The sequence below is a fragment of the Phalacrocorax aristotelis genome, chromosome 1 (assembly GCF_949628215.1).
Source record: "Phalacrocorax aristotelis chromosome 1, bGulAri2.1, whole genome shotgun sequence".
In the NCBI taxonomy this organism is placed as follows: domain Eukaryota; kingdom Metazoa; phylum Chordata; class Aves; order Suliformes; family Phalacrocoracidae; genus Phalacrocorax; species Phalacrocorax aristotelis.
The window spans coordinates 116,411,681-116,428,002 of record NC_134276.1 but is presented as its reverse complement, the minus strand read 5'-3'; the positions used below and the strand labels follow the sequence as shown (position 1 = coordinate 116,428,002).

General features: G+C 38.4%; 1 protein-coding gene across 13 annotated transcripts in view; it reads left to right on the top strand.

Moving 5' to 3' along the window:
* Positions 1-16,322, top strand: part of POU1F1 (POU class 1 homeobox 1) — a 146,337-nt gene that overhangs the window by 28,297 nt on the left and 101,718 nt on the right. For 6 of the 13 annotated variants that reach the window (XM_075102414.1, XM_075102354.1, XM_075102327.1 and 3 more), the window contains 2 exons: positions 4,309-4,400; positions 8,968-9,050. The exons of 2 other annotated variants lie outside the window; for them this stretch is intronic. The gene's annotated coding sequence lies outside the window, so the exon portion shown is untranslated. The remainder of the gene's footprint in view (positions 1-4,308; positions 4,401-8,967; positions 9,051-16,322) is intronic. 5 more of the 13 variants (XM_075102424.1, XM_075102364.1, XM_075102337.1 and 2 more) reach the window with 1 other exon arrangement.

Here is a 16,322-nt window from a genome sequence, read left to right as displayed (position 1 = left end):
GAAGAGAGTTAGCTCCATCCCAGCCAGACCTGGTACACTGAAGTAGTTTAACTCTGTATTTGCTTTATTGTCTGTTCATTATGGCTGTACCAGGTAATTTTGGCTTTTCTGCACTTCTGTGGCATTAGAAGTTCTAACATTGTTTTTTTGTTCGTCTCCTTGAAAATGATTTTTCTGTTTTCTTGGAATCTCTCACTTGAGTAACCTGGAGTTCTCCATGCCAATTGCTGCTTGTCTGATCAACCTGGACCCACTAAGAAAAGAGAGGATGTGAATGATGATTCCAGACAAATGGAGTGGTCTTACCACAGAGGCTATGGAGAGTGGCAACTAAACAGGTTACACTTGATAAAGTCATGGATGAACTTGCACAGTTAATATACAGATGCATACCTTTCTTGCTTCCATCTGTCAGCATTGCTCATTTGTTTAATTATTGTGAAATTCACTTGACTTGATATTCCAGGCTGATTTTGTACTGTAATTCATCTGCCATGCTACTCATGCACTTTCTGAAGCAAACCCTTTTAATCAAAGCTGGTTTAGGATGCTGTGATCCTTTCATCCTTGGAAAAAGTTTTACAGGTCTTAATATTGCAGCAGCAATGAGCTCAGAATTATAGTAGCCAGTGACTTAAAGGTGTTTAAGTCCTGTCAAGTATTCATTTTTATTAAAGTGAATAGTATTCTTCTTAATGGTTTTAAGATCTTTTTTCTGTTAGTGCTATTATTTGTATGGTTGCAAAACTATGAGGACTGACCCTGTCTATGGAGCATCTGTGTGCTGGATGGTTAGCTACTGACCTTAGTACTGTGAACAGTGAATTATGAGCTAATCCTGTAGCAATTTTTTTCTCATATACAAGGTAAATCAGGGTCACTGTTGCTCAGAAGACCTCTCTCATGAATTCTGAAGTTATTCCTGTGCTTTCAGTGCGGTGAAATCCAAAAGTTCAGTGATAAGTTACTTCATACAGAAAGTGGTTTTATCAAGCGAAAAATTATTTCCAGTTACTAGCTGTGATGGTTTGGGGGATGGAAATGTTTAGGGCTTAACAATCCTCATTCCTGTTCTGAAGTTGTTGACTAATAAGATGTGAACATGTGTGGAATTAGCTGTGGACTTATGATTTGGTTTGCCTGGATCACATACAAAAATGGTTGCATGGAGTTGTTCTATTGATAGTGTCTTTATATGAGGTCCACTGCAAAAGAAAAATCTTTTATTTGCAAGAGTCAATCTGGTGTTCCCCAAAGGTGAGTCAGAGAATCCAAGGTATTGATGTCAGCCTACAGATATCACGGGGGTGGTATATGCCGCAAGACTTACAGAACCATATTCACAGTGTGTGGCTAGCTCTGGATCCACAAGACTTTGGAAAGGCAATTCTGATGATGCTGCTAACCCTTAAATCGGTTTCACAGAATTATGGAACGGCAGGGGTTGGAAGGGACCTCTGGAGATCATCTTGTCCAGCCCCGCTGTTTGATCAGGCACACCCAGAGCAGGGGGCACAGGAACGTGTCCAGGCAGGGTTTGAGTATCTCCAGGGAGAGAGACTCCACGACCTCCCTCGGCAGCCTGTGCCCCTGCTCTGGCACCCGCACAGGAAAGGAGTTTTTTTCTCATATTGAGGTGGAACTTCCTGTGTTCCAACCTGTGCCCATTGCCCCTTGGCCTGCCATTGGGCACTAATGAAACAAGTCCAGTCCCATCCTCCTAACACCTGCCCTTAAGATATTTGTAAGTGTTGATAAGATCCCCCCTCAGTTTTCTCCAGGCTGAACAAACCCAGGTCTCTCAGCCTTTCCTCATAAGGGAGATGCTCCAGCCCCCTGATCATCTTGGTAGCGCTCTACTGGACTTGCTCAAGCTTTTCCCTGTCCTTCTTAAACTGGAGAGCCCAAAACTGGACACAGTACTCCAAATGTGGTCTCACTAAGTCTGAGGAGAGGGGGAGGGTAACTTTCCTCGACCTGCTGGCCACACTCCTCCTAACGCATCCCAGGATGCCGTTGGCCTTCTTGGCCACAAGGGCACATGGCTGGCTCATGGTTGCTTTGCTGTCTACCAGCGCTCTCAGGTCCTTCTCAACAGAGCCCCTTTCCAGCAGGTCAGCCCCCAGCATGTGCTGGTGCATGGGGTTGTTCCTCCCCAGGTGCAGGACCTTGCACTTGCTCTTGTTGAATTTCATCAGGTTCCCCTTGGCCCAGCTCTCCAGCCTGTCCAGGTCCCATTGGATGGCAGATTACCTTCTTGTGCAGGTAAAAGGGAAAGGTCCTTCTGAAATTCTTTTTTTCTTTGCTTTTTCCCCTCATGATAATTCAGAAATTTTTCTCTTAAAACAAACAAACAAAAAAAGGTTCCTAAGGTGTTTGTTTGAAGATGATTCATATGTGTCTTGCAGGAAATTTTATTTGCAGTGAGAATCTTATATAGACATCAGCTGGGACAACCTCATCCGTAGACTAGTCCTATATGAATCTTAAGGTAAAATATTTCAGAGCAACCTTCACAGCAGTGGTCAGGTTGGCAATTTTAATCTAGAAGAGAATAACTGCTCTACCAAGTCTCCTTCGGTCCCCAGTACAGCCACAAAAGAAGCTGAGGAGTGACATTCCCAGCAGGTGTGTACCTCTTCTGTGTGATGCAGTAATACCACGCATGCATCAGCCAACATCGCCTAGGAAGAACAGAAGCTGAAGAAACTGCTGTATGGAAACCCTTGCAAAACTGAAGGTGCACAAATCTCCATGTGAAGGGAATAATTACCTTCACAAAACGAAGGCATTTCCCTCCAGTCCTCTCGTATGAGCCAGCAGATACTGGAAAGCGGAGCTGCTTTCCAGTAGTTCAGCCCCCAGCCTGTACCAGTGCATGGGGTTGTTCCTCCGCAGATGCAGGACCTTGCACTTGCTCTTGCTGAATTTCATCAGGTTCCCCTCGGCCCAGCTCTCCAGCCTGTCCAGGTCTCACTGGATGACAGCCCAGCCTTCTGGGGTATCAGCCACTCTTCCCAGCTTGGTATCATCAATGAACTTGCTGAGGTTACACTCTGTCCCATCATGGATGGCTGAGTTAAGTTTCACTTATTCGTATTTACACAAAGATCCTCAACTGCTGTATTCCCTGATATTGATACATTGATTAATAAAAGATGTTGATCAAGAAATTCTGACTTGTTTGGAAGACATTGTCATTGTGGCTTGGTAACTCCTCAGGGAGTAGAGCAACCAGAAATGATGTCTCAGCAGGAGTTCACTTTCACCTGAACTAACTGGAGACCTGTAGAGAAAAAGGCTAATCCTATGGGGAAATTATTGTTTCATCTTTGCTGTGTCTTTATCTCTCTTTTGAGCTGAGCTGAGAGAATGTCTGTTGTCTTACTTCAGGTGTTTGGTTTTTTATTCTGTTCTTTAAATTTACTCCCAGTAATAGTAGTTTCATTCATAGCTGCAGTTCACAGGCACAAATGGTGAGAGCATCTTTGGGGGTGGGGCAGCCTATTTCTGTGCTGCTCATGGACCTTGTTAGACTCAGGACCTCATAAAATGGGGAAGAAGCCTTTTCTTTTTCTGTTCCCTTGCAGATGCGCTACAAAATTGCAAGTTTTAGTGTGCCGAACTGCAGCACTGGGACCCCAGGTGTACTGTGTGTCCCTTGCCCCTTTCTCTATGGCACAGCTGAAGGACTCTTTCTTGTAAAAGACAAAGTTTTAGGCCTGCTGACTTTCATGTCTAGACGGATGCTAGGAGAAGCCTGGAGCCATAGTACACTTGTAAACTCAGGCAAAGGTTTCACCTGCTCTGTGGGACCTGATGCTTTGGATGCTTTACACTTATTGCTTGTGCTGGCTGCTGACTTGCCTGGAGCCATTATTCCCACAGAGTCAAGTGACATTAAGATAACTGATCCAACTGACTGCAGCACTAACAATCTGGATCGCCAGAACTCCTTCATGGTGGTACTGCGTCCATCCACATGCAGTGGGAGTGAGGGGTTAAAGATGACAAAGGAATGAAAAGTGTGAAGGACAAAATTCTCACACATATCAAAATGCCTAGCTGACTTAAACTTTTCTTTTCTTGGATGTTACTAAATAAATGAGGGTCAGGATGTATTTATCTATGCAACTGGCAACTAACTTCATGTTTCTATGTAGAAATTGCTTCCATGATTATGAGACCACGAAAAGAAGCTTGTTTTACATCCAGTGAATACTTCTGCGATTTCCCTTTTTTCCTTGGTTGTTTTTTTTTTTTTTTTAAATATATGTTTAAGCTTCTTATTTATTTATGTTTAAACAGATGAGCCTTCTGCAGACTACTTACATGGTCCTGGAGTCATGTCTAAACAGGGCAAAGTATAAATCATCAGCTACTCAGTCTTCTACATCCAGGTGAGAACTGTGTGTTACCATGCCAATGTCTACCCTGAAGTTAGATCCAACTTTTTTTATGCTAGGGGTTCTTGAAAAATTCAGTAAAATGTCCATGAAAACTTATAGCTTCATATGTTGATGGTTTTGAATGGAAAACTTCTACCTTGAACATATCGAAGCAGATCTGCTTAAAATGTCATGATGAAATAGAAGGATGTGAATAAAAGCTTGTTGAAGTAGTCAGTTTCTCTGTGCATGAGAAAGTTAGGGATATGGCTCTGCAGAGTATTACAAGAGCCCTTTGAACTGTCTAATCTTGCTATAATGAAAGTATTACTCTATTTTCAAACAATTCTGCCCTTCCTTTTTTTGCCCCTCAGAGCTGCCTTTACTCTTACATTGTCTCAGAAACATTTCGAAGCGAGGAAGAATATATACACACATAATTACCCATACATATAATTGTATAAAATTTGGACTCACAAGAAAAAAGGTATTGAGGAGAAAAATAATGTCAGTATAAATAATTTTTAGATGTTTTCACTTTCCAAGGTCCACAGAGAAAATCTAAATAGCTGCCTGTGCTGTTACTCAACATGTCAAGCCCTACAGAAGCTGTATAAAGCCTTATATAGGAAGGGAAGAAGGACAGAATACTTAGCACAGATGGTGGATAAATTTGAGTAGTTAACCCAAGACAACAGTATTGTGGCTTCCATAATCTTAGTATCTGTTACTTTTTGTCTTTTGATTCACAATCAGGGAACATTCAGGCCAGCCCATGTGTTAGATGCATCTCTAATGAGAAGGAAGAGAAGCATTTGGAAGTTATTGAAGCAATTAGCATTTCACTTTTTCTGCGTTGTGTCAAATGATGCTATCTCATTCCTACAGAAACTTTGGCTTTTTGCTTTGCACTATGCAAGATAGTTCTTCATTGGATGTCAGAGCTAAAACATTACATTTATAAATGCATTATAAATATTCAGTTAGTTTCAGTCCAGGTAAGTCCTTCCACATCTGCATCACAATTAGCAAGCTGCTTTTTGCTTCAGTTTGCAGGCCCATAAACCTTCTCGCAGATGTGCTGAGACGCTAGGTTGAACTCTGTTCTCACCAAGAATTTCATGCAGAAAGCCAAGTGCTGACCTTCCTCTGCTTAAATATGGGGTCAGAGGGTGAGTGCTTGTGAGCAGTTGTTAATGAGACCTGATGAAAAAAATTGTATGAGAGGATTAGTAGTTAGAACTGCTTCAGTCCTTTTTTCACAAAAAACATCATAGATAAATCAAGGTAAACATTTGGTTGCCAAGCTTTTGGGAGTCCTACTGTTGTTCCAAAATGTGAGATTAAAAGACTCCCTTCTCTAGTAGCAGTTCCTGCTTTTTGAAATGTTTTGGGTTTGGTTTTTTGTTTTTTTTTTTTTTTTTTTGGCGGGGGGGGGGGTTTGGTTGGCTTTTTTTTGTTTGTTTTGGGGTGGGTTTTTTTAGTATCAATATAGTTTGGATTAGCTTTCAGACTTTGCTGATATTCTGCCTGGAGACTTAGTTTAGATAATCTCAAGTCTTTAAGGGTAGACTACATAAGTAGAACTAAATGAGGAAAACAATGGAGTTAAAAGTAAAATTAAGCTTCAGTCTCCTCTTCTCTACACTATCCAAAAGATCTGTTTCAGTTTTGGATTGCTTTACCTACCTTGATTCTAGCTGAGACACCAATGTGCCCATATTTATTAGAGGTGGCATGCCTCTGGGGAGACACAGATCACAGGAGGGGTTCAGGCTAGCTGGCTATATTTTGTAGCTTTAGAGAAGACTGAATTGCAAGACCTATATTGCAAGTCGCTTTGGTTTTTGTACCCTTGTCAGTGGCTGGTCTCTGCCCACTATGAGAAGAGAAACCTTGGGCCCAAACCCCACGCTTTCTGCTGCTTAACCACAAACGCCTGGAGGGAGGAGAAGGGAGTATGAATGGAATAGAAGAGTTAGTGATCTGACAGTTTTGTTTTGGATCAGTGTAACAAACGTCCGGTGCTCTGTTTCATGTCTTCAGCTGGATTTACAGTACGGATAGATAACACCAATACTGCTTGAAATCCTACTAAGAAAGGGACCCTCCCCTTTCATTTCTAGTGACAAAAGACGTAAGAGCAGGCAAGGATAGGTTGGGTGTGTACTGTCCACACCGGCTCATCTCATTCTTTCTTAACCTGGTTGTAGCTTCCTTCTACTAAAGAAAACAGGATATTAAAATGTAAAAGTGCAAGGGGCGTTAGCTCCTGAGAGCTGATTAGGAAATACCAGCAGTTGTTCCTATACCTATGTCTGTAACTGTGGTTGTGGATGCAGATTTCACTTCAGGAGTTCTCAGTATGTATTCCACTTGGTCCTGGGTGATATCCTTTGGGTTGTACTGTTTGCATTACACGCCTGCTGCTTGTGTTGTCAAATAAGCAAGTTCTCTTCTGCTATTTTGAGATTAAATACTTGCAGCTGGTAAGTATGTGTGTTCTTTTACTGCAATGATTCTCTACTACATCGAAGGATATGTTGTTTGGCTGGAAAATAGAGAGTTCTGAAAATGATTTTGCATCAAATTTACTCCAGCCTGAGTCTATGTTCATAGACATTTAGCATAAATCTGGCTTTATATGTTCAAAACATGGCTAAAAAAGTCAACACATGATATCCCTGACAGAAATTAAGTGCATTAGTAATCTCTAAAGACCATATTCTGCCTCTTGACTTATATTGATGTCAGTGGAAATAATTTTAGATATATATTGCTCAGTGTGATCAAAGATGGCAAAATCTGGGCATAAATCGAAATTTATTAAACAGTGTTTGATTTAGCTTTGCATGTGAATGAACTTTGAATTGGTTTATCAAATGAAAATAAATGGCAGTGTTCAAGAAAGTGAAAGCACAGGAATTTACTGTAGTAGAAAGAAATCTAGAAATAAGAGTGGGAAGGATTATTTTATGTGGGTTTTTTGCTCTTCATTCATCAATGCCAATGTTACTGTCCCCATAGTTGTAGACAAAAGACGGGTTTGGTGTAGGATGTAGGAGAATGAAGAATAAGCTATGGTTTAGAGCAAATAAATAGGTGTGCTGTTATGTAAAGGATTACCAAGGGTTCTGTTTTTACTTGACTTCTGACATCTGGTCTGTGAACCTTGAAGTGGTGCAGCAGTTAACACTGATATATTGAAATTATTCTAGTTTACTTACCATGAATTTCTTCTTCAAGAATAAACCTCATCCTTATACAGTGATGTCTCAGGCATTTTTTGTAAAGATACAAAGATAGATATGAAAATTTTAGGATCCTAACAATTTATTTTTCATCATCCTATACTATTTCAAAGTGCCATATAAATTGCTCAGCAACCTTTTAAAAAATGTTTTAAAAAGAGAATTTCTGTGACTCTCTCCACTTTTTTCCCTTCCATGCACTATTATATTATCAGAACATGCTCTAAGACTGAACCCTTGTTTTAATTTGTTTCTCACGATTTACATCTTCATTTGACTTAAAAATGAAAGAGGAAAAAAGGAAATAGTACCTTTTTCTAGGAATATCTTTGGAATATCTTTAATTAAAAAAAAATCAATTGCTTTTGCCCTATGAAAACCAGTCAACTGATTACCTAGTATTTCAGACTCATAGCTATCTGTATTTACCACACTAAAAATTGAATGTCATTCAAAATGAGAATACATTTTTTCTAATACAAAGGCATTATATAGCTAATGTACAAGGCAAAATCTAGAAATCTGCTTGGCCAATATTAAATAGTAGAACATTTAGAAAATATTTCTGAGCACATAAGGCCATATTAACACTTACTCAAAATGAAGAAAATCTGAATAAAAGTGATATTTTAGAAGCTCTACAGCCTTCAGATTGAAGGATAAACAGATATCATGTATTATTTTTTATTAGATTTGTCTCTAAGAAACAGTCATCTTAATAGAATGAAGGCAAAACACAGCTGCTAACGGTATTACAAATTTCATTCATCAAAAGCTTTCTTGTGTCCTAATTTTAATGCTTCTTATGAGGTGAGTTACTTCTGCTGTATCACCTTTCTCTGGTCTGAACTAAAAGTTAAAAAAACACATTCTAATTTAGCAATATTGTTATAACTGCCATCCAGAACTAAAAAAGCAGGCTTTTGGTAATATTTACAAGAATGTAGGTGAACAAGGCATTCATATTTTGAGACGCTTAGGCTAGGGTTCCTACATGCAGTATTTTTTGTGGCTTTCTAATTGTCATTTCACTTGCAATGTGTTTACCAGTTGTTTAAGCAGGCCTAGGCATAATAGCTCTATAAATATCACGGATCATGTCTTGAATCCTACAGAGCAGCTGTTCATGGCTGCTTGAATAATTTACTGATTAATTTCACATAGTCCCTTAAACTATTAATTCATATCAGTTTGTTGTAAAGCCTAGAGTCTTTATCACATGACACTGACTCAAAGATCACAGGGCTTTCTGAAACATTGGGATTGTTTCTCCAGCTAGTGTCTTTATTTAGGAAAAAGTGACCCAGGGTTTATTTTTAATCTTTCAGAAGCCAAGACACATGACTATATGACTAGTTCCTACCTTTCATCTCCAGCAGTGACCTACTAAGAATATTGTAACCCAAGAAAAGTAAGTTGAGAGCTAACTTCTGGCAGCTACAGAGCAATTTTCTTTTTTTTTTTTTAAATAATTTATCCAAGTGGAATTATTCTATCAGTATAAACTTAAGAACTCGAACTGTCTGGCTAACTGTAATAGAAAAAATAAATCTATTTTAATCACTGTCAGTCTAAGTTTAAACTAAGTGAATTGTGTAGAACTTTTTTCTCATCCCCCCTAACATGTGCACACAGACTTTAATCCTTTGATGGCAGTATTCCAAGACTACTCTATAGCTAGGTTATTTTCTGATTCCCCTCCTCAAGTGAATAGCTAAACAAGGCAAAAATCTCCTCTTTGGGAAGGTTCAGGCAAAACCAAGAGTCAGATATATGTTAGTTAGGAGTAGGTAGTTGTCATATTACTCTGGCACTTAATATTAGAATTTGGAGGATTTTTCTGAGATGGGAAAAGTTGGTTTGTATGGAGATTTGTTGAACTGAAAAGAGTTTGGCTCATGTCTGTCATTATATCACTATTTGTGCCAAGACAATAATTGTGAAAGAGCATTACCTGTGAGGAATGCAAAAGCCTGAGAAATAATCTGTGCATGTAACTATCTTTCCAATGGCCTATTGGCAATCTCAGTCGCATCAATGTGTGGGAAATGGTATTAGTCTATAATCTTATAGAAAATTGCCCAAAGGAAAGCAAAATTAGAAAAGATGTCTGTAGTACCTTCAGTGCCACAGATGGTACTGCCCCCTTCTTACTGTGATGTTCACATTCAAAACATATGCTATATTAGAAAGTGTATTATGTTCACATTTGTTATCGATGTCATGGCTTATAATAGAGCCAGTTCACAAAATTGGTTGCTTTCTGGCTTTTGGTTTTCAAAGCGTGATTTTGAAACGAGATATAAATCAGCTTTATTTGCTGTTTGAAGTAGAAATACCAAGGTTATTTCTCTGCTGAAACTTTCCCTGGTGCTTAAATTTTCAGCTTAAAGTCCATGGGTTTTTCATTGCTGTGTCAAGAGTTAACATCTCCAGTTAATTAATACGTAACATAATAGCTCCTACAGGTGCATGAGGAAATGAGCAGATCTGTTAAATTAGCAAATAGCAAAATAATGTTATGGGTCATGGCAGTCTTGGACTATCTTTGAACCTGTCTGTGTATCTCCTCCCATTTTGCTTCCATTTACTCCTGGCCAGTAGTTGTGACAGATCTTGCCTGAAGGCTGTAGCAACAGTCTTTAGAGAACTGCTTGACATGCATGTTTAGTTTTTTATAATCAAAGTCACAAGCCCGCTTCATGTTCAGATTCTTCTCCTGCCTTCTGACCTTGTTACGTGCTTTTCTTTTTTCCACAGGGCAGATTTTTTGGAGCAGTTAAGTATCTCAATCCAGGAAAAAAAAAAAAGCAGCACTCACAATGTTTTAGGAGCACTGAATCAGTTCTGCAGCAGCTTATTTGTTCAAGTCTTATGTGCAGTGTGTCTAGTTATTTGGAGCATAGTGAATTAAAAGCTCTGGTTTTTGTTTTGGCTGGAAGTTTCAGTATTTCAAATCCTTTCATTCTCATATTGAAATGAAAATTTTGACCTTTACCAAGTGGAAACATCAATTGTTTTCTTCTTACAGGAAAAACTAGTAAGCTCTGGTTTGCTGAATTCGAATCAAAATGCTTTAGGTGTGATTTCATTTGACCTTACTCTGCATATAACTTCTTCATAACCCATGTGCATTGTAGATACTGCATACCGATTCTCTGTTGTTTTATTCTTTCATTTTCTCTGTTGTCATATTCTGTATTATTAGCTAGACTGAATTTCCACTGGTGAGCTTTAGTTACTTCTGTTGTCTGTCAGTAAGTACCATTGTTTTTAGCTGACTTAGCCAAATGACACGAGCTTTGTCCTGGAGATGTATCCAAGACACATCATCCATGTGTCAGAGTAGATAGCTGTAGGATAGCTCACCATTATTCAAAGGTTAATAAACTTTTTTTACTTATTAGGAGTTCAGAACAACTTGTGGTCGGGGGAATTCTAAGCCCCAAAATTGCTTCCTGTGAAAACAGAGAAGTGGGAAAAGGTCTGAAAACCTCATTTCTTTATCGTAGCCCAAGTTTTTCGAAGTTACTGATTCAGCATAATCTATACCAAATCATGGAATGCTTCTTTTGCCAAATGTCTAATTCATCACCGAAAAAGTTCTTTCATGTGATTTCAGATGGATTTTAAGCCACACCTTTCTCACTGTCTCTTTCACATAAGCCCAGAACAAGAGCTGCTTCTTGCTAATCTGAAACTTAAGAACGTAATTTTCCATCTGCCATAAAAGATGGCAGTGTTTATATTGATTATACATTGAGCAATATAAACATAGTAACTCTTTCAAAGCTGTCTTTAAATAAGTGGCATTTTTGAAAATTAACAGAACTAGATTAGGGTATGATGTGATAATACATGCAGTAAAACAGATAAAAAATGTGTATGCTTTAGGCTGAAGGAATGACTTTAAATTTGAGATATTAAGTATTAAAGTGTTATTGTGCTAAGACCACATCAAATCTTTATTTCAGATTTTTAGCCTTTAAACTTATTTGTTACCTCTAACACACTGTAGTTCTCATGGCTTTTGCTACCCATTCTTTTTTGATTTGGTGCGATTAGGAAGTTTTCTGAATATTTGTTGTTGTTGCATGTTTTGCAAACAGACTTTTAAAGTTGTTGTGGTCATCTTAATGACTTATCTATAACATATAGTGGGATTTATTAATGTATCCTGATTTTGGGGGCTCAAAAAAATACATTGCTTTTGTAAAGAAGCTCTTGTGGAGAAGTTTTTGTAAGGATACTGATGTGATATTCATGAAATCCAACTGAAAGGTGTTTGGGAACTGAGCATTTTAGTTCAAGCTCAAGGAATTTAGGTTTACAAGATACTTAGCCATATTTAGCCATCTGATGGACTGGAAGTTCTGCACTTTTAGTGTCCTCAGATGGTGTCCAGATGCCTCTTTAATAAGGAAGTAATTATTTAATAAAGAGCTAGGGAAATAGCTGTGTGACAATAATGAGCAAAATACATTAACTTCAAGTACAAAAACAAGAAGGTACAAAAATGCTGTACATGAAGTGAGACAATTTTAAGAAGCTTGTGCATCTCTAAAACCAGAGGCTGTGAGGAGCTGCATGGGATAAATATAGCACAGAGGTGAAGGAGTTCATACAAGTTTCTGACTGTGGTGGCAAACATTTTCAGAAGGGGATAATGAAGGTTAGTTTTGTGGGCTGAGATCTTTGCTTCCTAAAAAACAAGTAAGGTTAGTATGCTTTAGGAAGGAAGTGCTGAGTGCTCGGCGGCTAACACTCTGCAGCGTTGTCACTTTGGTCACTGGGAACAGGAGCCAGCACTTGAAGTAATCCACCATGTTTTCAGGAGGCCACATTTTCCAGTGTGAAGCTCAAGTACCAACATCACTGTTTTCATTCTTCTCCTAATGTTTAGGGAGCAACTAATTCAACTTCTCTGCAAGGAAGCTACCAACTTCTCAGCCTCAGAATGATTCTATAGCTTTGTATTTTAAAGGACTTTGTTATGGGTTTAACCTGGTATTTAATTCTTAAACTAAGGGATTAAATAGTTCCTAATCTCTCACAGATAAATTGAGACATAGATTATCCATCATGTGTCTGCTGGGTAGAAATACCAGACAAATGTTTATACATGGTTAAAATTGATGTCATTGGCCTAAATCTGGAGAAACACGTCCTGGCAGAGAAAGTTTGCTATGTGTAGCATGTTAGGTATGGATTATCTGAAGTATGATTCTTGAGCTGTCTTGGAGTCGTCTGATTCCTTGTTTTCATTTTTAAATGACAGATGATTGTGCCTGGGAAATAACTGTTACTATCATTAGCCTTTTTATTGATGGGTGTTTGCACCTTATCTATAAAAAATACAATTGCAAATAGCAAGCTATACCATGATGCAAACGGAATTATACTAGACCACTAAAATCATGCACTATTGAGATAATTTGTCAGATGCATACACAATATATGGTTTAGCAATATGTAAATAAGATGTTTTGGAGTTGAGAGGTGTTAAGAAAGGGTTTTATGAAGCTCTTTAAAATTTCTTGATATTCGGCAGTTATATTGTTTTAGTCATGGCGTGTTGCAAGGAGGGGAAAGGTTTGTGGTTTAGAACTGGCTTTTTATATTAGAAAGAAAGATTATTAGCTTGAATGCTTGAATGTTGTTTAATTTTTGCTCTGAAAACACAATTTATTATAAAATATACATGTGACTGATCAGAGGGAAGATGCTGTTGCAATTATTTAATAGAGGTATTAGTTTGTGTAATAGGTTGCTATGTGACTATTTTGCAGATATCCTAAAATCAGGATATGGGCAAACAAGCAACGGGTAGCCTATCTGCATCATTTTTAAAGAGATCTTAGAGTGCCTGGAGGCCAAGACCGAACCAGCCCAATCCAAAGTGTGTGACAACATGCTGGCAGACAGAAATTTGCAGTAATAATGCTTGGCTCCTCCTTACTTCACTTCAGTCAGATCCCAAAAGGTCCCATTTAAATAACTTTGAAAATGGAGCATGATGTGCAAAAGGCTGGTTGTGATGCAGGTAAAGCATGTCTATGCTGGATATTGAAGGGTGCTGAGACAAATCCAGCTGTGTGTAGTTCTTGTCCAGTGCCTGTCCTGTGTGTAGCCTGGTCTGGTTCCTTATAAGCTATGGCTGTATTTTCCTGGCTTGTTTGAGAGGGCTTCAAAGTGTTTCCGATGGATCTGCTAACAGGTAAGCAGCACCTGGCTCAGGTATGTACAGGCCACGTGGGGCTCCCTTCTCTTCCTCACTGCAAGACCTGAGATTGCATTTCAAGGTGGAAAGGTGGGTGAGAAAAGAGGAGGTGAAGGAAGGGAAGGGGGAGATGGGGCAGAGGAAGGCAAGGCTGAGAGAGAGCAAGGTTAAGGGATCCAAGCAGCACAGTGACCAGTCAATAAACCTCTGCAATGGAAGAAGGCTCAGAGGAGATGGGCAAGGGTGATGTGTTCAGGGAGGAAAGGAGGGAGTGACTGACCACATCTGTTGCAGGGAAGGGGGGGGGCAGGACACCAGAGGGAAGGAAAAAAAAACCCACAATGAAAAAAAAAAAAGGCAAAACCCCAACAACAAAACAAAACCAAAAAACCCTAACCACACTCCCCTCAAAAAACCCAAACCCACCACCACACCCCCCCAAAAAAACCCAGAACAAAACCAAACAAACAAAAGCCAAAAAATACCCCACCCTGAATTTATCTCAAAACAAAGGGGACCAGAGGATGGCCTTTGTTTTGAGATTAACTGGCTGTATCTTTTGAGTGGATCAACTGGTTGTGCAAATGTTTTTGCCTAAATTAATTGAGACAGCATGAACATCCTTCTGAGGCATTCAGACCAGCATGGGGGCAGTCTATATATAGTTGGCTGTGCTCAATAATAGTGTATAAAAACTGAGCAACTAACAAAGAAAGGAAGTCCAGTGTCATGATGGTGAACATGTAGATGCTGGTAATGAGAATCACATTTGTATTGCAATTGAAGTGAATGTTGCAATTGCTATACTGTGCTTGCATTGTGATTTCAATATGTTTCTGTACCACTCTGTTAAATCAAAATCCCATGTAACATCAAATACCTGCAAATAAGTACATTTGGTATTAAGTGTTACACTCATGCAGAATATTTAAAACCTGGTTAGGGAGTATTGGACTTGGACAGGTATGGAGGCTGTTTCATACACAAAGGAAGATTAAGTCCCATTCAACTTCTCCGTAACTACGTATTCCTACAAATCACTTTCATCTTTTTGAGGATTGTCAGCTCATCAGTCAGATTTGCTCCATTATTACCTTAAGTTATATTGATTTATTAATTTATTATTTTATGCATTTCAATAAATTTTATTGATTATATTGGGTTTTACTTATTACTAATCTAGATTAAGTCCCAAGCATTTTACATGTTTATGGAGAGCCTTTCTAAAAATCTGATGCTTGGCTGAGTTAGGCTACAGGTTAATCCTTCTCTGAAACACACTTATCACTAGTGAAAAGTCAATGGAAAAAATTTTTAAACTTGCCAAGTATTGGCCCATCTTTAGGAATTCCTGAAATCTTTTGTAAGTAAAGGAACTAGTGTTTCTTTTTGAGTCCATTAAATAGAGCAAATAAGTGCTTATTTTATACCGGATTCTTCTTGGTTTTATTTACCACCTTGTTTTCCCTAAAAGCTTCCTGTATTCTTGGTTTTAATTTTGAATGCAAATCATAAAGTAAATAAGGATATTTATTCATTTATTTATTTATTTTTCCCCGGCTGCTGTGTAAGGTCTAAAGTAGTCACAAATGTTTACTCTTCACTACAGTAATGCAGGTCAGTGACATATTAGCCATCTGAAACTTTCTGCTCTGGCTTCTTGCTGTGGAGGGGGCTAGTTCTACATAGAAGACAGATTGCTACCAACCCTTTGATTCCTCGTTTCACTGAGGGGATCAGTGCCATGAAGCAGAAGAATCAGAAATATATTTTCCACTTGTTTCATTCTTCTAGATAGGACTTCTTTCCAGCACGAATGGAGAAGCACTATGGAGAAAGAGAAAAAGAGACTAAAAACTCTCATGGACGGTTATCAGAAATTGTGAGCCCAGATTTTAATATGGATGACTTAATCTGATGCTGTAGCTTAGCTCTGAGTATGAATGACATACAGTTCGAGGTAAATGTTGGAATATTTGTTTCTGAAATGTAATGTGAAAATTCATACCTAATGAACCGATCTGGGTTTATATGATAGTTAAGTCTAAATGAAGTAATCTCTGGCCAGAATGAAACAAGGGTTTACACTTCTATTAAATTAAGATACTATCTTCTACTCCTGTTTAGAGAAGGGTATTTTAAAAAACACAGGATTGGGGCAGGGGAGGAATCCAATCTATTTTCCTTTTTTTTTTTTTTCTTTTAGGTTTGTAACAATGTTATTATAAAAGTTATTTTAAGATGGTTTTTTCAGTTTTTTAGCAATTTGTATGTAAGCTTTTTAAAAATAGTTCAGAATATATGAAATGCTCACTCTAACGCTGTGTCACACTTCAAATGGAAAGTAAATTTAATCAAAGAAGTTTGATTTAACTGTAATGCCATGGCTTCATCTTTACCTCCATACAAATGCAAATGACCACTTTATCTTTGGAACGAAGGCTTTAGGCTCTATCACAGTTA